Source organism: Tamandua tetradactyla, chromosome X, assembly GCF_023851605.1.
Source record: "Tamandua tetradactyla isolate mTamTet1 chromosome X, mTamTet1.pri, whole genome shotgun sequence".
NCBI classification, from domain to species: Eukaryota; Metazoa; Chordata; class Mammalia; order Pilosa; family Myrmecophagidae; genus Tamandua; species Tamandua tetradactyla.
In genome coordinates this window covers 38,029,405-38,051,351 of record NC_135353.1, presented here as the reverse complement: position 1 = coordinate 38,051,351, position 21,947 = coordinate 38,029,405, and the positions used below count along the sequence as shown (strand labels likewise).

At 35.7% G+C, this 21,947-nt stretch overlaps 1 pseudogene; it reads right to left on the bottom strand.

Moving 5' to 3' along the window:
- Window positions 1–7,251: 7,251 nt before the first annotated feature.
- On the bottom strand, window positions 7,252–12,774 carry LOC143671780 (tropomodulin-3-like; annotated as a pseudogene).
- Window positions 12,775–21,947: the final 9,173 nt, after the last annotated feature.

Sequence of the window (21,947 nt, the reverse complement as noted above, 5' to 3'; positions counted from 1 at the left end):
CTCCTTCTGTCTGATGGGCATGATCCTTGCATCCTACATAGAAAGCCAACAAGAGTGTTTTGGGACCTATATAAACAAAGCTGCTGCCAGTCTGGAATGGGGGGCTCAGAAAAGGGGCACATTAGAGGAAAAATAACTTCAGGGGCATAACTATGGAATCTGAAGTCTAAAGACAAGAAACTTCGGGCCAGGAGAGTGGACCCACCCAAGCACATGGAGAGGGTGAGTTTGCCCCAAAGGCAGATAATGGGCCTTCTACCTCATTGGAGTGGAAGAGTGGTGCTGCCTCAGGCCTGGGAGTGGGTACAGCACATTTCTTGGGGGTTGGGGAGACCCTGGTTGCCACAATATGGAGGGTTGAGCATGTGCCCCAGGGATGGCAGAGAACCAGGCTGCAGCCTTAATTCTGGGAGTGGGTAGAGTCAAAAAAGGTGGTCTCCCTGATGTCCCCTGAGGTTGCATTCAGAGAAAGGTGGGCCACTGCATAGGCCCTTGGAAAGGGTGGGACTACTGTTTTCTAAAGCCCCAAAGATAAGTGACACTCAGACTCTCAGTGAGAGTTTTACTTCTTCCTTTCCAATTTTGATGTCTTCTATTTCTTTTTCTTGTCTAATTACTCTGGCTAGAACTTCCAATGCAATGTTGAATAACAATGGTGAGAGTGGACATTCTTGTCTTGCTCCTGATAAAAAACTGAACGTTTTCAGTTTTTCCCTATTGAGGATGATGTTAGCTGTGGTTTTTTCATATATTCCCTTTATCATGTTGAGGAAGTTCCCTTCTTTTCCTATCCTTTGAAGTGTTTTCAACAAGAAAGATGTTGAATTTTGTCAAATGCCCTTTCTGCATCAATTGAGATGATTGTGTGGTTTTTCTGCTTTGATTTGTTGATTTGGTATGTTACATTAATTGATTTTCTTATGTTGAACCATCCTTGCATACCTGGGCTCAATCCTACTTGGTCATGGTGTATAATTCGTTTAATGTGCTGCTGGATTCGATTTGCAAGAATTTTATTGAGGATTTTTACATCTATATTCATTAGAGAGATTGGTCTTCTTTTCTTGTAGTATCTTTGTCTGGCTTTGGTTTGAGGGTGATGTTGGCTTCATAGAATGAGTTACGTAGCCTTTGCTCCACTTCAATTTTTTTGAAGAGTTTGAGCAGGATTGGTACTAATTCTTTCTTGAATGTTTGGTAAAGCCATCTGGTCCTGGACTTTTCTTTTTTGGGAGCTTCTTAATGACTAATTAATTTCTTTACTTGTGATTGGTTTCTTGAGGTCATCTATTTCTTCTCAAGTCAATGTTGGTTGTTAACGCCTTTCTAGGAAGTTGTCCATTTCAACTACATTGTCTAGTTTATTAGCATAAAGTTGTTCATAGTATCTTCTCATTACCTCCTTTATTTCTGTGGGGTCCGTGATTACGTCTCCTCTTTCATTTCTGATTTTATTTATTTGAACCCTCTCTCTTCTTTTTGTCAGTCTCATTAAAGGTCCATTAATCTTATTGATTTTCTCATAGAACCAATTACTGGTTTTGTTGATTTTCTTGATTGTTTTTGTGCTCTCAATTTCATTTATTTCTGCTCTACTTTTCATTATTTCTTTCCTTTTGCTTGCTTTAGGGTTAGTTTGCTGTTCTTTCTCTAGTTCTTCCATGTGGACAATTAATTCCTCAATTTTTGCTCTTTCTTCTTTTTTGATATAGACATTTAGAGCAATAATTTTCCCTCTTAGCATTACCTTTGCTGCATCCCATAAATTTTGATATGTTGTGTTTTCATTTTCATTTGTTTTGAAATATTTACTGATTTCTCTCGTAAGTTCTTCCTTGACCCACTGGCTGTTTAAGAATGTGTTGTTGAGCCTCCATACATCTATGGATTTTCTGGCCCTCTGCCTATTGTTGATTTCCAACTTCATTTCTTTATGACTTGAGAAAGTGTTTTGTATGATCTCAATCATTTCAAATTTATTGAGACTTGCTTTGTGACCCAGCATATGGTCTATCTTTGAGAATGATGCATGAGCGCTTGAGAAAATCCTGTATCCTGCTGTTATGGGTATAATGTTCTATAAATGTCTATTAAGTCTAGTCTATTTAATGTACCATTCAAATCCCTGTTTCTTTATTGATCCTCTGTCTAGATGTTCTTTCTACAGCAGGGAAATTAAGTCTCCAACTATTATGGTAGATGTGTCTATTTCTCTTTTCAGTGTTTACCTCATGTATTTTGGGGCACTCTGACTGGGTGTTTAAATATTTATGATTGTTATGTCTTCCTGTTCAATTGTTCCTTTTATAATACATAGTGTCTTTCTTTGTCTCTTTCAATTGTTTTACATTTGAAGTCTAATTTGTTGGATATTAGTATAACTGCTCCTGCTCTTTTCTGATTGTTGTTTGCATGAAATATATTTTCCCAACAGTTCACTTTCAACCTATGTTTATTCTTGGCTCTAAGATGCATCTCCTGTGGACAGTATATAGATGGGTCCTGTTTTTTGATCCATTCTCCCAGTCTATGTCTTTTGATTGGGGACTTTAATCCATTAACATTTAGTGATATTATTGTACAGGTAGTACTTTCTTCTACCATTTTGCCTTTTGGATTTTATATGTCATATCTAATTTTTCTTCTTTTTACCTTTACTGATAGTCTTCAATTCTACACTCTTCTCCACAATGCTCTCTCCTGTCTGTTCCTATCTGTCTCTTGTGCTACCTTTATTATTTCTTGCAGAGCCAGTCTCTTGGTCACAAATTCTCTCTGTGATTTTTGTCTGAAAATATTTTAATTTCCCCCTCATTTTTGAAGGATTTTACTGGATATAGAATTCTTGATCAGCAGTTTTTCTTTTCTAGTATCTTAAATATATCATACCACTTCTCACCTTAATTGTTTCTGCTGAGAAATCTATGCATAGTCTTATTGGGCTTCCCTTGTATGTGATGGATTGATTTTTTTTTCTCTTGCTGCTTTCAAGATTCTCTCTTTCTCTTTGACATCTGACATTCTGATTAGTAAGTGTCTTGGAGTAGGTCTATTTGGATCTATTCTGTTTGGAGTATGCCACACTTCTTAGATCTGTAATTTTAAGTCTTTCATAAGAGTTGAGAAATTTTCAGTGATAATTTCTTCCATTAGTTTTTCTCCTCCTTTTCCCTTCTCTTCTCCTCTGGGACACCCACAACATGTATATTCATGCATTTCATGTTGTCGTTCAATTCCCTGAGTCCCTGCTCATATTTTTCCATTCTTTTCCCTGTATTTTCTTTTGCTTGTTGGATTTCAGATGTCCCATCCTCCAGTTCACTAATCCTATTTTCTGCCTCTTAAAATCTAATATTGTAGGGTTCTTTTTTTCTCTCTCTCTTCTACTGTGCCTTTCATTCCATAAGTTTGTTTTCTTTTTCCAGATTTTGATTTCTTCTTTTTGTTCATTCCTTGACTTTTTTATATCCTCCCTCAATTCATTGATTTGATTTTTGATGAGGTTTTCCATGTCTGTTCAAACATTCTTTATCTCATTTGAATTATTGGTTTATTCCTTTGACTGGGCCATATCTTCAATTTTCCTAGTATCATTAATTATTTTTTGCTGGTGTCTAGGCATTTAATTTCCTTAATTATTTCATTCTGGAGATTGTTTTCACTTTTTTTCCTAGGATTTTCTTGCTGGATGACTTTGTTGTCTATATGTTCTTTGACTTTCAGTTCAGCTTATTCTAGACCTCTAGCTTAAGTTTTGTTTAACAGATTGGAATTTTTCAGTTCTTGCTTCTTGTCCTGCCTGTATGGTGTTTTTTTCCCTTAGGAGGGTCTACTTAGGTATTATAAACTGCAGTCATATTTTCCCAGACCAAACTGGCCTCCTTGCAGGAGGAAAGAATCACCTGCATCAGTTTTCCCTGAGGGTGAGACATCAGGTTGAATGACTTTCCTATGAAGCCTCTGAACTCTGTGTTTTTCCTATCCTGCCAGGTATGTGGTGCTTGTCTGCCTGCAGGTCCCACCAGCATAAGGTGATGAGGTACTTTTAACTTCATCAGACTCTCCTTGCTGGGGGCATGGTTGACACAAGGGAAAGGTTGTAGGCTGGCTTTAACTGCTTCAATTTTCCAGACCCTGGGGTTTGAATTCCTTGAGGGAGGGATTCCACCTGAGCTGGGCCCCACCCCTCTCCTAGAGAAGGGACAGCCTCTAGGCAAACTCCCAATCAAGCTTAATTCTGCCCATGCCTGGGGCAATTGGAGCCTGAGAAGCCCTGCAGTTGTATCCAAAGAGCAGTCAAGCTGTAAAATCACAGCCACTAAAAAGAAAAGAAAAAATCCTTTTCAGATCAGGATCCACGTTCCTCTGGTTTGCCAATCAGGAGCTTAAATTGGTATGTTGCTCTGTGTATCTCCAGGCCTTATGTTCCCCCTCCTTTCCTTCAGGGCCCAGACCCCTTCAAGTATTTTGTGCTGTCCAATCCAAAAAACCTGTTTTTTTTTTTCTTTTTCTGTCAGCCCTGGTCCCTCTACACTGGGGCAAAACCCAGCAAACTCAGCTTTTACTCAAGGTTCAGCTGAGCTGGGGGCCAATTTTAATAGTCAGAATTTGTTAATTAATTCCACAGTTGGAGCTTGGTTATGCTCAGACCCTGCTGCTAGTAAAATCCCTTTCTGTTCCCCTCTGGGAAGCAGCCTGTGGGGGAGGGGCCCCAGCCACTGTGGCTTGGGGAACTCATGGTTCTGAGTGGGCTTGCAGCTGGTCCAGCTTGTCCAGACTGGGGTATGATGTGTGTCCAGTCACTGACGTGGCCTCAGCAGTTGTTCTGTATTGTTCCCAGCTATTTACTAGCTGCTCTGGAGCTAATCCCACACTTCACTAAGCTGCCATCTTGGTTCCTTGAGGATGTTTTTAATTGAGGTGTTTTTTTTCTTTCAGAATCATAGGCGTTCTTACATATTCTAAATTCTAATTGTATATAAGAATGGCTGTGCTCCAAAAACATTTTATTTATGGGGAAAATCTGATTTACTTGTTCTTGAGGGGTTGGGGAATGCTCAGGTACAGAGATATTTTTAATATGATTTTTAATTATAGAAGTTGAAGTTTAGAGAAAAATCATGCTGAAAATATGGAGTTTCCATATACTACTCTATTATTTATTATTACCTTGCATAAATATTAGATAGAGATATGTTTCACACCTATTAGGGAATTTTAACATGGAGACAGAATTGTGAAACACTGCTAGATCTATTCCAGGAAAGTTAACACTTTTAAGACACTGAATCTTCCTATCTTTAGGGTCTTTTAATAAACTTTCATTATTTTCCACACCAAACCATACACACATTTTGTTACTTTCATTCCCAAGACTTAATAATGCTATTCATAATGAAAACAGTATTTTTAAATTTCATTTTCTGTTTTTGCCAATGTATAGAAATGCAATTGAATTTTGTATATAGATATTATATTTGCTTCTTTGCTGGAGCACTTCTTTACAATTTAACAACTTTTCTGCTTATTCTTTTGAGTTTTCTATAGACAATCATGGCATCAAACCACAATGAGTGTTTGTTTCTTTACTTTTAACTTCAATCCTTCTTACATTACCTTTTCCACATGCTAGGGTTGGCAGTACTAAATTGAATTGATGTGGTAATAGGAGTCATACTAACTTATTCCTATTTTTAAAAGGAATTCATTTTACATTTCACCATTGAATATTATTTTGATTGTAGTTTAAAACATTACTGAGATATCATTTATATACCATAAAATTCATCTTTTAAAGTGTACAATTTAGTGCTTTTAATATATGCACAAACTTGTACAATCATCACTGCTAATTTGAGAATAATTTTCATTACCCCAAAAATCAACCCCACACTCATTTGTAGTCAATTGCTATTTCTCCCTTCTCCTGGTTCCTGACAACTACTAATGTACTTTCTGTCTGTGTAGATTTGCCTATTCTAGGCATTTCATATGAAGGGAGTCATATAATAAGTGACCTTTTGTATCTGGCTTCTTTTATGTAATATAATATTTTCAAGGTTCATCCACGTTGCAGCATGTATCAGTGCTTCATTACTTTTTATTGACTAATATCCTATTTATTAATATTCAACTATTTCTTTACTCACTCATTAATTGATGAACACTTGGGTGTTTTCCATTTCTTAGTAATTTTCAATAGTGCTGCTATGAATATTCCTGTACAATTTTTGCATATACATGTATTTTCAGTTCTATTGGGGATATATCTAAAAGTGGAACAGCTAGGTCTTATGGGAACTCTTTTTTTTTTTTTTCTGGAAACTCTTTATTTAACTTTTTGAGGAATGGCCAAACAGTTTTCCAAAGAAGCTGTATTATAGTTTTTGCAAATACATTTTACTAAGTTAGGGAAAATTATTTTCACTTCTCATTTGATAATTTATATTAAAAATTAGGAATGAATGTTGAATTTTACCAAAGGCTTTTTTTCCCCAAATCTTTTGAGGTAATCATGGTTTTTATTTCTTCCTAATTTGTTAATGTGGCAAGTTTCATTAAAATATTTTCATATGTTTACTCAAACTGTTTTGTTTTTTTTTTTGTATGGCATGGCAGGGTCACATTTCATTATTTTTCCATGTGAATATCCCATTATTGCAGCACCATTTGTTGAATTTTTGCTTGTTTTTTGTTCATTTGTTTTGTTTTCGGGGATGTGCATGGACTGCGAATCAAACCTGGGTCTCCTGCATGGCAAGCAAGAATTCTACCACTGGGCTACCTTTGCACCTCTCTAATCAAATTATTCTTGGAATAAATCCAAACAGGCAATAATGGTTTGAAGTATTTGTATATCTCTGGAATTCCATTTGTTATTATCTTATTTGGAATTTTTGCACTAATGTTAATGAACAGGGTACCATAGGCTTTTCTCATTTTATCCTTGTCCAGTGTTGGTAAAAAAATTTATACTAACTAAAATTACTGGAAATAGTATCTCTTTTTATGTTCTTTTAAAAGTTAGCATATTCTATTACTTAAATATTTGGTAGAAAACATTTGTAAAACTGTCTAAGTTTAGTGTTTTCTGGGTGGTAAGAATTTTAATTACTGATTTAATCAATTAGTAATTTTAAGTCAATGAAGGCATTTTATTTCTTATGTCAGTATCAGTCATTTTCTTTCTTCCATTTCAAAAGATTTCCAAAATTATTGGGATATTGTTGTCCATGATATTCTCCATTCATCTTAATATCTGTTGCACTCATTTTTATGTCGCTTCTTATTTTCTAATACCTGTCCAGGAATAGTGATTTCCAGCATATATCCAGATGTAAACATGTTCTGTACTGTAAGGATGTTTGAAATTCAGAAAGAAACAATTCATCACAAAGTCTAATATGACTTCATTCTATTCTGATTCCAAAAATAATTCATGCTTGTTAGAAAAAAAATTAAATGATACGGAAATACATGACTTAGAAAGTGAAATCTCTTATCTTTACCCTAGATATAATCACTTATAGTTTGGACTATGGGCTTCCCAGATATTAATTATTTGTTTGTTTGTTTATTTGTTTATGTATGTATTTTTATAGAAAATAGATCATACTAAATATTCCATTTGAAAATGCTGCTGTTTTAAAATTTAACTTAATATACATTAAATAGATTGTCCTCTTCTAAAACCTCAACTTTAAGAGTAGTTATGGTAGGTTGCATATTAGAAGACCAATCAAATTTTATTATGACCATGTAGTTTCTTTCTTAAATATTCCAGCTGACAGTTACCTCTCCCATCTTTGGTCTCCTTTAACACTTGTTTTATTTTATGATTCCTCTACAATGTAGCCCTTGATTATATTCCATCCTCTATTTTCTTTAATATACTGGCCACTCACTGTTTCATACAAACCAGTCCTCTTTTCTTAGTAAAATTAACTCTTTTTCTCTTGTATCTATCATAACAGTAAAAATACAATGGACACTCACCTACTTGTTAAGTTCCTTTGATCTTATAAATCTGGGCTTCTTGAATTTACACATATAAATGATACTTAATTCAATGACTCCTTAGCTAACCAAAAAAAATATTTTTAGCTCTTATCATTTTTTCCTTTCTTTGCTTATTTATTTATTTTTTGTATGCTGTCTGGTGGGGGTCACATTTCATTCTTTTTCCATGTGAGTATCCCCTTATTGCAGCACCATTTGTTGAATTTTTGTTTGGTTGGTGTTTTGTTTCTTTGTTTGCTTGTTTGTTTGTTTGTTTGGGAAGTGCACGGGCTGGGAATCGAACCCAGGTCTCCCACATGACAGGCAAGAATTCTACCACTGAGCTACTTTGCACCCCCTTTTCATTTTATTTTAATTGCAGCAAGGGTTAAATATAATGTACACTAGAACATGACTGTATTCTGTCAAAATGTGTGTTATTTTTATTTTATCATAGATGCCCCTTTTTAAATGAGAACACATCAGGTAGTTGGTCAATGGGAAAACAGTTTACAAAGTTCTATTTACAGGTAATTTTTCCAGAGGGCACCTCCTGGACAAAACAAGAATGAGGGTTATTTCACTCAAATAACAAGAACTTGCAATTCAATGGCCAAGATAACTCTCCTTAGAAATCTCCAACAATTTACTACTTTATTTAACAAGAAATGTTTAGTTTGTCAAAGACAGGCACCCTTGGAAACCAGATTTCACCTATACTGTAGACTTCTAATAGGCTTTGGCTACAAATATATTGCACCAAAACCATTTTAATAATGCCAATATCAACCATTAATAGAGTTTTAAATACATAGAATTTCATAGACATAGAAAAAATTGAATTTCAGATGAATATGCACATAAACTTATATAAAATGGGTAATTAAAAGCTTTTCAAAAACAGCAATTTAAAAAATAAAAGGCATATTCTTGTACATAACCAGATAAGCTTAAATTGGTTAGGCCACAAAACTTAGTCTTGGAAAATCTTTGGTTTAATAATCAAGGCTATTTCAAGAGCCTGATATATTTATTCTATCATAAAATTTTAGAGCAAGGTAGAAATACTGAAAGTTACTAAAAGGTAAAGTGCGGCCACATTTTGAAAGATCAAAGCAAACACCATTTTTCTCCTTTATAATTGCAATTCTTGATTTTCTATATTCAACTGGATGAATGTTCATCTTCAAAGTTACTTAATGAAGAAATCTTTTCTTTCAATTATATAATGAAGTATGGTAGTTCAGAACTGGGATGGTACAAACAAATTACCAATTGCTTCATACTTTGATAAACAAGTGAAGCTATTTCCATAAGTATGATGCAAAATTCTAGGCAGGATTCTATCTAATTCTATATTTTAAAAACTTCTGGGAGGAAGAAGAAAGAAAAAGCAATGATTTTCAAAGTACACTTCAACAAATAGTTACAGAACAGATTTCAGAGTTTGTGGGTTACCATCCCACTAGTTCGTATTTTTCCATCTAGCTGCCCCCAAACACTGGGGACTAGAAGAAATGGTTTTTTTTTTCCTTTTTTGTGAAACATAAAATGTACTCAAAAAAGCAGCAATTTTGAAAGCATATTTTAAAAGAATGGTTGTAGAACAGATTTCAGAGTTTGGTATGGGTTACAATTTCATCATTTTAGGTTTTTACTTCTAGCTGCTCTAAGATACTGGAGATTAAAAGAAACATCAATATAATGATCCAGCAGTTATATTCATTTGTTAAACCCTACCTTCTCTGTGTTACTCTGCCATCACCTTTTCTATTTCTCCCACTCTTTAGGGGTATTTGGGCTATGTCCATTCTAATATTTTTCATGCTGGAAGGGGCTGTCAGTAATATGGGGTAGGGAGATGGAACTACTTGACGTTCTGGAACTACTTGACATGCTGGCCCCTCTGCATTTCAGGACATATCTAGTCCAGGGACCCACCTGGAGGTTGTAGGTTTCCAGAAAAGTACCCTAGTGCATGGAACCTTTGTAAAATCTTATATAAAGCCCCAGGTGCTCTTTAGGATTATCAGGAATGGTTTTGGTTGGGGTTTGGCAAGTTATGGTAGGTAGCAATGTCTAACGGAAGCTTGCTTGATCTCCAGAGTAGCCTCTCAACTCTATTTGAACTCTCTCAGCCACTGATACCTTATTTATTGCACTTCTTTTCACTCTTTTGGTCAGGATGGCATTCTGGATCCCATGGTACCAGGGTCAAAATGTCAAAATTAAAAAAAGAATGAACAAACTACCTCCCTCTGCTCCCAAACCAGATTATCCCATTAGAAAAGTATCCTAACGAATGATACAACCTGACCTTAATTTTTGAGGTCAGATTACTTAGATTCTTTTCCTTTTTCTTTTGGCAGTAAATACTTCTCCAATATGTGCTCCAAGGGCTGCCCTGGCATGGGGCATGAAAAAAAGTCCAAATCCTCTATAATGTATATCAATTCTAGAGTCTCACATCAGTCTCCCCACCACAGAATACAGTTTAATTTTTCACTTTAATACTTTAGCACCAGGAAGGCTACTTTTGTTATGAGAAATTACTTTTATAAAATATGGATTAAAAATACAAGATGAAATGAAAAATATTAAATTTGACTTAAAGAGAATAGCAGCTTTCTTCAACACCTTGGTTGGAAAATTTGTAGTAGTGATTAAATACTCTTTATCCAATTCTGCATTGCATTTAAGAAATTCTTACTATACTATGCAACACTATGTAATTTATACATGTGCCAGTTTCTAATTTACTCACAGTAACCACCAGTTTAAATAATTGTTTTGCAAGCACCTCGGACTTAGAACTCCGTCATATTTATTATCTGTGATTTGATCTGTTTAATAAAAGCTTGCTTTAAAGGTTTACCCTAAATAACTGAGTTGAGCATATGCTTTTTTATAGGGAAGAAAATAGTTTTTCTACTTAGATGCTTTTTAACTAACAAATTTCATGAAAATTTGATAATGCCCACATTATTAAAATGCAAAACTGTAATCAACATAACAAAGTACATAACCTGTCAAAGCTGATGACTTTGTTTAAAAAAATATCTAGATGTTGCTGAAACACCTCAGACAAATGTAATAACCTGGAATGTGCTGAAGACCATTTTCTCTCTCCTAGACTTGCTTTTGGTCTTAAACAGATGACCAGATTTTAACTTATTTGTTTAAAAATTCTGGCATTTTTTCTTTTGATACAAAGAAAAGAACACAGAACATATGCTTTCCAAGTGCATGTAGTCTAAGAATCTTGAAAAATTTACAAGTCATGGAAAAGGGAAGCTTTTTAAAGCAACTTATACCTAACTGAGAAGTAGCAATTTTGGTATCAGGAACATCTCTTTTTGATTTAGAAGACTGATTCTCAAAATGTTCAAATTATTCTAGACAAAAGACTTCTGCAACTTTTTTACAAATGCATGTTCTTTAACCCAAGACTCATCATAAGCCATTCAATTAAGCTAAATTAAAATTGATTTTAGCAGAAAGTTGAAATAAGGCTTGATAAAACAAAAATTACCCACTATTGATTTTACAATTTGAAACTGGTTACAACTTAAACTAGAAAAAAGATACATAGAATTAAACAAAAAGAATAAGAGAGTTCCGGTCTTCTCTCTTCTACTCAGGCAAATTTTACATCTGATATCAGTGACATGAAGCCCCAGTGATCTTTCAAAATCTTTCAAAGACTATACCTAGAAGACTTACTGGTCGTCTCTTTAGACTTGTTTTTGTGAACTAAGCTGTTGTTTTGTCTTGTTTTTTTGGTAATAGCATTGGCAACCCTGGTTCAAGGTCCCTACTGTGTAAACTGATATCCAAATTAAAGGATATTTGTATTTTCCTCAAGCATCTTGGCTATCTCCAATTCTAAAGCTGTCCCTGACTTCTGCCTCTGATCGTTGGTCTTGAGCTCTGCCAAGGTTTAATGATCTCTTAAAGCAAAAATCAGTGCCAGAATTTCACCTCCTGTAATAAAGTTGGACTCTACATTTAAACTCTTCAAAGTTTTGTTCACTTTCAGCATATGGGCTAAAGCAATAGAATGAGGTCATTGCTCCTGGTAGCTGTAAGACTGAAATATTTCATGCGTGTAGGTTTCCAAAGCCTATGTAAAATCTTTCAGGGTTGGAACTGGAATATTCTTGATTTATTCAAATTAACTTCAAGAAGGTTTTCTTTAATTCTCTTTAAATTCTTTTCAACATCGGGTGGATGTGGTGGCTCATCAAATACTGGAAGAATCTTTTCACTTTTTACCACATTTGAAAAATGCTCTTGGTTGACACCATTACTGCATCCCACTATTTTACAGAATTGGGTATTTGTTATCAAATTGTGTAGCTCAAGAATAGCTGTAAGATCACACAATTCCATATCAGGAGCATTTGTTAAAGCTTCTTCTAATTTTGCATCCAGAGATATCTTTCATTCTGTAAAAGTCTGTGAAGGTTTCTATTTATGCATAAATATTTGTCATTTGTTATTTCCAGTGTAGGGTACATAGTCTTCCCTGTCCTTATGCTCTAGTGCTTTCTTCTCCAGGTATGAAAGGAGGTAGAGTCTATCAAATGGTCCTGTGGCAGACTTTGAAGTCTGGTTCTTCTGTGGGAATCCTGCAGGTAGAAGGGCATTCTCAGGGTCAAGATTGCCCAGAACCATTTCCTTTTGTTTTAGTTCTATTTCCAATAGGTTACTAAGGAGCTCATCTTCATTAAGGTCATTGTGTTTTTGTAAGTCCTTCCATTATTGTAGTGCCATGATTTGCAATGTAGAAAGTCACTTAAGTTTTTGCTATGTTGAGTACAATCAGAAGTGTTTTCTATATTTTTCTTAAAGCTGCCTGGTGCCTGCCAGGGCTACTGACCTCCTTCACAGACCTGCAGGGACTGCAGACTGCTTGGCACTGCTCAGTTCTCAGCATGAACCCATTTGCCTCTGGCTGCATCCACTTTAGCTCTATTATTGAAGAAAAACAATGCTGTCTTCACATTACTAGTACATTGCCTAGTCTCAGTAAATGTTAAACAAGAAAAGCTGAGATGTATTAAACATTGCTCTGCAGCTCATTCCATCTGCAGATGCCAGTAATTATTCTAACCAAAGCCTTCTCTGGCCTAGAGTTGATTTTTATAAAGGGATTCATCTGTTCATCTGTCCTCTCATTTTAGGCCAAATGTGTTCATGGACAGCAGTGGAGCTAATGTAAGGAAATAATGTGATATTCCTGATCATTTTATTTCTTCATTAACAAAAGGAAACCTTCTTATGCCAAATTTGACAACCAAAAAACATAATTTTCTAGTAGATTATGAACATTCCCAATACATCTTCATTTTCTTGTGTTAATCAGTACTGAAATATATACATATATGTGCTGGTTTGAAAGAATGCATGTCCCCTAGAAAAGCCATGTTTTAATCTTAATCCCATTTTGTAAAGGCAGCCATTTCTTCTAATCCCCATTCAGTACTGTATGTTTGAAACTGTAATTAGATCATCTCCGTAGAGGTGTGATGTAATCGAGAGTGGTTGTTAAACTGGATAAGGTGATGACATATCTTCCCCTATTTGGGTGGGCCTTGATTAGTTTCTGAAGTCCTATAAAAGATGAAACATTTTGTAGAATAGGAGATTCGGAAAGAGCAAAGAATGCTGCAGCACCACAAAGCTGAGAGTCCACAAGCCGGTGACCTTTAGAGATGAAGAAGGAAAACGCCTCCTGGGGAGCTTCATGAAACAGGAAGCCAGGAGAGAAAGCTAGCAGATGATGCCTTGCTCACTAAGTGCCGTTTCAGCTGAGAGAGAAACTGTGACTGTGTTTGCCATGTACCTTCTCATTTGAGAGAGAAACCCTGAATTTCGTTGGCCTTCTTGAAGCAAGGTATCTTTCCCTGGATGGATACTTTTGATTGGACATTTCTATAGACTTGTTTTAATTGGGACATTTTATGAGCCTTAGAACTGTAAACTAGCAACTTATTAAATTCCCGTTTTCAAAAGCCATTCTGTTTTCTGGCATATTGCATTCCGGCAGCTAACAAGCTAGAACAATATATAAATATATATATATACACACACACACAATTTATCTATCATCAATCTATTTATTTATTATCCATATATCTAATCTATTGCCTCTATTTTTATGTAACTTTAAGGTGCATTTGCATTTTCTGACATATTTCTGAAGCATTCATTCTTCTAAACCAAACAGAATGGCCTCAAGCATGAAGTATCTCATTTTGAAAATACCTCTGCCTTGCTTCCAAGCCTATGCAATATTAAACTGCATACGTTCTCTTAATATCTTTGTGATTTCCTTATATTTCAAACAATTGTATAATACAATATCTCAGCTACTGGTGACAGGCAAGTATTTTCTGCCATAAGAATGAAGTTCCGCACATGTCATTTTCCCAACATGAATGCCAAGTGCATCTACAAATCCCTCTCCAGTTATATATGACAGAATTTTGTCCAAATCATTTTTGTTGATGTATAAAGTAAACAACTTATAGAAAGAAGATTTATAATTCAACATAACCAGGAGCTATGTGCTCCACTATTTCCAGAGGAGAGATTTGAAACCCCTTGTTCAGAACAGTGCCTGGAATAAATGCCAATACATGGTGATTCTTAGGTTCCTCTGATGTATCAAAGGCATATATTACCATAATAAGTGTATTCATTTGTATACCACAAATGGATTGGCTTTCATAAAGGGAATTTATTAAGTTGCAAGTTTACAGTTCTAAAGCTATAAAAATGTCTGAAATAAGACATCCAGGGAAATATACCTTGACTCAAGAAAGGTCCGTGTGCCTAGAACACCTCTGTCAACTAGAAAGGCAGTGGAAAGCATCCAATGGGGTCTTTGGCTTCTCGTTTCAAACAGCTTCCCTTAGGGCATTTTCACTCTCCATCTCTAAAGATCTCTGGCTGTATGAGCTCTAAGCTGCTTCCAAAATGATCCCCTCTTAAAGGACTCCAATAAGCAGCCCCACCTTGAGTGGGTGGAGACACATCGCCTTGGAAACCACCTAATCAAAAGGTCCCGACCACAATTGGATTCGTCACATCTCCATGGAAACAACTTAATCAAAGGAGCCCACCCAGCAATACTGAATCAGGGTTAAAGAATGTGACTTTTTCTGGGGTACACAAGAGTTTCAAATGAGCAAATTCCAACCTCTGGACCCAAGAAAAATACATGCCATTTCCATATAAAAAATACAATATTTCTATTCCAATATCACAAATTTCTTAAACCATTTCAGTAACAATACAAATGCAATACAAAGTCAGACACAGTACAAAATCTCATCAAAGTTACTTACAGGCATGGTCTATTCTAAGGCAAAAAGTTCCTTGGCTCTAGACCTGTAAAACTCAGAGCAATTTATCTGCTGCCTATATACAAAGGAGACACCATCATAGGAATGTGTCCTGATTCCCACAGGGTGATACTGGAAAGGAAACAGGGGTCAAAGGATGCAAACAGCTCTGAAAACCTTCAGGGAAAACTCCATTAAATTTGAAACTCTGAGAGTCATTTATCCTTGGGACTTTAGAAAGATGTAGTCCTATGTTTTCCAAGGGCTTACTCAGCAGCCTTGCTCTCTCCAAACCCTGGGGTTTGCAACCTGGATGGATATTGGGGAAATCACTGTTTTCTTGTCTCCACCCTCTTCAATCACCAGGGCAACACCCAAGCTCTTTCCCTTCTCTGAGGCACATGCTCAACCTCCTTAGAAAAATGTGGTGGCAGCAAGGCTCTCCCTAATCCTGAGAAATATGATCCATTCTCTCTGAAGCCTGGGGCACTATAACTCTATCAGAACAATAAGGTGGAAGGCCCACTCCTCTGCCTTCTGGGGAAAACTCACCTTCTCCAAGTACATGGGTGGGTCCACTCTCCTGGCCAGAGGTTTCTAGGCTGCAGACCTTAGCTTCCATGGCTTTGCCTCTGAAGATATTTTTCCTTCAATTTCTTTCTTTTCTGTCCCTTTTCTCTTTATACAGGTCCCACAACACTCTTGTTGAATTTCTGTGTAGTGTGGAGGGATCATAACCATCAGACAATAAGACTTTCCGCAAATCCTTCCTGAATAACTCTAACTCCAATCCTGACTTTTTCTGAAATGGTTGCCTGTTTACACATTTGGTTAAATCCTCATGTGGAGTACTATTCTCTGGGGCCTTACTTTCTGGAAACCCATAACTTTTCAAACCATTAATTTCTGGTTTCTTTATGTCCAAGTTCTCAGCTTATCTCTTTCCTTTTGCATTTCACTATAAGCTGCATGGAGAAACCAGGCCAAACTTTACACATTTAATTTGGGAGTAACTTCAGCTCAGTATCCCAGTTCATGGCTTTTAAAATCTGCCTTTCATGCAAAATCTTATTTTTTAGAAGTAGTCAATTTTGCCAGATTATTTTCCACTTTAAAACAAGGATAACCTTGTTTCCAGTTTGCAATAACACATGTATCATTTCTGTCTAAGGCCTTACAAGACGTGTCTTTGGAGTCCACATTCTACCAACAATCTCTTCAAAGCATTCTAGGCTTTCTCTATCAAGCTCCTCATAACTATTCCAGAATCTTCCTTCATCCATTTAAAAAGCCATTCCAACATGTTTTGTATTTGTAAATTGCAACAGCACCCCATTTCTTCAGGGCCAAAATCTGTATTAGTTTGCTAATTTCTGCGAGAATGCAATATACCAGAAATGAGTTGGCTTTTATGGAGGGAATTTATTAAGTTGCAAGTTTTCAGTTCTAAGGCTATAAAAATGTCCAAACTAAGGCATTCAGGGAAAGATACCTTAATGCAATAAGGGGACATGTGTCTAGACCACTTCTGTCAGCTAGGAAGGCTTGTGGTTAGCATCTGCTAGGGTCTTTGGCTTCTTGTTTCAAACAGCTTCCCTTTCTTCACCTCCAAAGGTGCTGAAGAGCCCACTTTAGAGCTCACTGTGTGGCCCTAAAGTTTTTCCAAAATGGTTCTATCTTGAAGGACTCTAGTAAGCAACCCCACCTTGAACAGGTGGAGACACATCTCCGTGGAAACCACCTAATCAAAAGATCCCACACAGCAATACTGAATCAGGGTTAAAGAACATGGGTTTTCTGGGGTGCACAACAGTTTCAAAGCAGCACGGTGATCTTTAAAAGTGAGTCTTAGTATCTGAAACCCTCCGAGTACCATCAAGCTCCTCCATCCAATCTTACTTGAAAACTATGAAGCATTTTGAAAATAGAACATATGCTAGTCTGTATAGCAAGCCTTCTCTGATAGCTTTGTTGTTGGCAAATGTGAAGAGAAAATGCACCTTTTCCTGACATTAGAGGAATATACTAATTTTTGTTTAAGAAAAGCAAAAGTAATGTTAAAAGTCTGTCAGAATTGAGGTTGCTCAGTATTTTCTTTACTTTTCTAAGATTTACATGTTTTCAAAAAATCTAAAGAAAAATAATTACTATAAAGAAGGTAAAATAAAGGTGACTGCTGGTTAAGCATGGAAGATTGAAAACATGCATTTACCTCTGCTTCCTACTATAACTCTAAAAAATAATACAAAATAGATTTTTACAAAATCATAAGATACAAGAAAACAGCAGTGGAGAAAACCAAAAGAGAAGAGTTGCAAATAAGATGGAGTAGCAGTGACAAGTACAATAGATCTCAAAAAACTGAAATCTAAATGTCCCAAAGCAGTGATTAGACAGGATGGGGAGTAGCAATGAATCAAGCACATTTTTGTGTCCAGAACCTAAAAAATTAGGTATAATTTCTTAGAATATATAAGCAATTAGAATAAATTAGAATAACCAGGTAGCTCTGAAGGTCTAAGTGTAGGAGTAGCTAAAAAAAAAAAGAGGGTTATTTGATAGTCTGTGCAATGAGAAAGTTATACCTCCAGATCCACTCCCCACTCTGATATAAAATGGGAGAGATTGAAATGAAGGTATTCTGGACCTGTGAATAATTGGCACAACTAAGAATGGTAGAACCACACATAAATCTAGGATATTATCTGAGGATTTACATCATGAGTGACAGAATACCCCAAGTCCCTTTACCCTCTCAACTTCTAGAATACCGGCAACCCAGATTAACATCCTAAAAAAGGGATTGGTGTATTTCCCTCTGGGGAAGTTGACTGGTCCGGGAAAAATAATTTATAGATATTGAAAGTTGGTGAATTCATTTGGTGAATTCATTCAGTTGGTGGATTCACCATGTGGGTGGGATTCATTTAATTAAATGAATCCCACCCACATGTTGAGATTGCAATCAGCTTTTTAGTACCTCAATCTTAAATAAGAACATACACCCAAGGATAGTCAAATATTTGTGGAAAACTTCTAATATGAAAGTTAGACCAAACAAATAAACAAAAAAGAAGATTCAGAGGAAATAGCGACAATGCACTGAACAAAACAGGATGCTGTTGTCCTCATACTTATCACCCTTGATTATCATCATCATCCACAGAAGAGCACACACAAAAAAATCAATGAAATGTTTGAAATAAAAAGCTGACGAAACTCCACAGAAAGTAGATAAAATATCTGATCTGAAACCAATAGAAAAGATAAGAAAAGAGAATGGATCAGGAGGTCCTATCCCATCCTAATAAATTCCCAGAAAGGGATGACAAGAAATCAAGGACTGGTGGAGGATTGTGGTTATCAACAAAATAATAAAATAGAACTTCTCATAACTGAAGGACATGAGCTTTCAGTAGGAAGATGTCAATCAAATATGATGAATGAAAAAAGACCTACAAAAAGACACATTATTGGGAAGTTTCAGAGGAGTGGGACAAAGAAAAAATCCTAAAAGCTTCCAAAGGAAGAAAGCATACAATCAAACAAAAACACATCATATACAATGGATCTGAAACAAGAATAACATTAGCCTTCTCATCAGGAACAAGGATGTAGATGAAATTGGAGAAATGCCTTTGAAATTCAAAGGGAAATTCATTTCTAATCTAAAAAAATTATATTCAGTTGAAGCATCAAACAAGTAAGAAGGAGAATAAATACCTTTTCAAACATGAAAAAATCACACACATAGTCTCTCTCAGGAAGCTACTGAAATATATATGAATAAAGAGAATGGAGATCTAAGAAACAAGGGTTCTAAAATAGGAGTTTGCAAATGCAACCCTTAAGATGATGCTTAAGAGAGCTCTGCATATCTCAAACTAAAAAATCAACAGACAATATCTAAAATTAAAAACTAAGAAATGTGAGGCTAAGAATGTTATTTAGACATAGCAAAGTAAATATCAAAAGAAGCAGCTAGAAGTGTTGAAACCATTAGCTTAGGAAATGGTTTTTGAGGGTAGAGATGAGTTGGGAAGTAGATTACTGTTTTTCTTTCTTATTTTTTAAGCAATGGGCATGCAATATTTTTAAGTATAGAGCTATGTATAAAAGAAATATGACTTCAAAGGGGATTTAATTTTGAGCTTTACCAACAACTCATCACAATCTTAAGGTAAATATATTGGATATGAAGAACTTAACTACCTTTATTAAGAGAATACAAATATTCTCCAGAATAATTCAGCAGGTTTTCAATGCTTTAGTCACAAAGGTGAGAGTTTCAGCTAATTGAATACCAGTGATATAAAAGTTTCCTGAATAATTCTGAGTTGCAAGAATAAGCACTGGACATGTAACTTCAGAAATGTCCTTTTGAGAAATCTTATTGTGCCTCACTTCTCTTAGCTGGCCCAAATATATTGGCAACACATCCATACCCTGAAATTTAGTAGTTTTCTAAGAAAGACAATATTCTACTAAAAATTATTTGCTTCAGCCAAAGTATTACACAGAGGGGTGTCGAGAACTCTTATGTGTAATAATTTGGATATTCTAAATGTATAAACTGTTTTAGAGGATGCTATAAAAACATTCTAGAGTTAGGAAACTCTGGCATTCTTTGGAATTCAACAGGACATTCTCACATTTGTTTTAACTAAACTGTTTATGTCAAGATTCTGCAGCAAGTGTAGTAGACAAAGCACAGGGTTTGGTATCATACTAGGCCGTGGGTTGAATCCAAGTTCACTAAGAGATTTTATAATCTTGGACGGGTGATTTAACCTTTCTAAGTTAAAGTTTCTTCTGTATAATGGGGGACAATAGTACCCACATTACAGAGTTAGTGTGGGGATTAAATGAGATAATATATATTAGGTGCTCAGTGTACTCTATAACCCCTTAGGACACACTCAAGTTATTTCTTTGTTCCTTCTTAAAATCACTCCCACTTGAAACATCTTCTTATCAACTATGGTTTATTTGCTGTGTTGTTTCAGACCCTGGTGACTACAGGGATGTTATTTCCTAAATCCTATTCCACTCTCCCCCTTTCAAAGTTTAAGAAAATGCTGCTGGTGGTCCAAGGGTATTTCAGTGGGAGAATTCTCACCTGTCATGCAGGAGACCCAGGTTCAATTCCCAACCCACGCACTTCCCAAAAAAAACCAAGCAAACAAACAAATAAAAGGCCAAGCCAAACAAAAATTCAACAAATAGTGCTGCAATAAAGGGATAATTACATGGAAAAAGAATGAAATGTGCCCCCCACCCGCCATACAACATACAACAAAAAAGAAAAAAAAAGAAAATGCTGCTGATAATTCACTATTTTGCATGAAATAACCGCTTCCCTAGGGAGGATATAAGGGGGAAAATACAGTGATTGAAATCCCCCAGTTTTAAACATTATCAAATGCCATACAAGAAAACTCTTTACCACATACAGCAACCTATGTGCAATACACCCTGACATAAACCCATTATTGATAAGAACCTGCAATTACAGCCATTACATTCTTACCCTCATCTGCTTGGGGAATGGCTTTTAAGGACTATTTCCTGGACTGCAGCTTATTATCTAAGTTTGGTTTGGATTTCAGGGTCTTAATATCAGAAACCCTCCAGGTAAGAGAGAATTTCTTAATCAAGCATCTCCAATATCGTTCTATAACTGTAAAATGTTTAAAAATCATGATGTCTAGAGTTGTTATGTGTTCTTTAAATAGTTCTAAAGAAAAAATGTTGATATACTATATAAAAGTCACACACTTACAATGCCTTCCTTTCATCCATCTACAATAATATGTTCTATCCTTACAGAAGACAGGGACTCTTTATGCCTTCTTGTTTCTGTCATGTTTCTCTTTCCGATGCTTTTAATCTGTCTTCTTTCCTCTGTAGTCTATGTGATTCACATTGCCAAGTTCTCTGCTAATCCAATTCAACTGTTATTTATCTGTTTGTACTTGGTTTCTGGCTACATATTATATGAAAATGAAAAGAATTGCCCTTAAAGGACCCACACAAAAAAGAAGAGATGGCTTTTATACAGTGCCACTGGCTGAATCCTGAATTGCTTTTGCTTATAAATACAGAGGCCTGGGACCTGATCTCAGCTCTGTCACTTTCTAGCTATGAGACTTTTGGCAAATTGTATAATGTTTCTAAGCCTCAGTTCTTCAAACTGAGAACATAATAGTAGTTAATTTACCAAGTTGATATAAAGATTAAATGTTACAATTTAGATAAAATATAATAATATATAACCCAGGGCCTTGCCTATATTATGTGTTCAATAAATTTTAGCCATTGTTCCTTCCTGTTATAACTAATTCAGTTTTTCTACCCTATTTAGATTTTTTTTGTCCATTGCTGTTCACCTAGAGCCTCAAAGTATTATGAATTCACACATAAAGGCAAAGCACCCCTGCCTTACTGCATACTTCCTGATGTGAATTTCAGTGTGAAGACTAGGACAGAAAAATTGCTATATAGAACCCTCCTCTTTGGAGACTGAGAGGAGCTTTACCTTTTGTAATCTATCCTTTTCTTCTGTCTGAGTTGTCATTTCCCTTCAGCTGCTCAGTT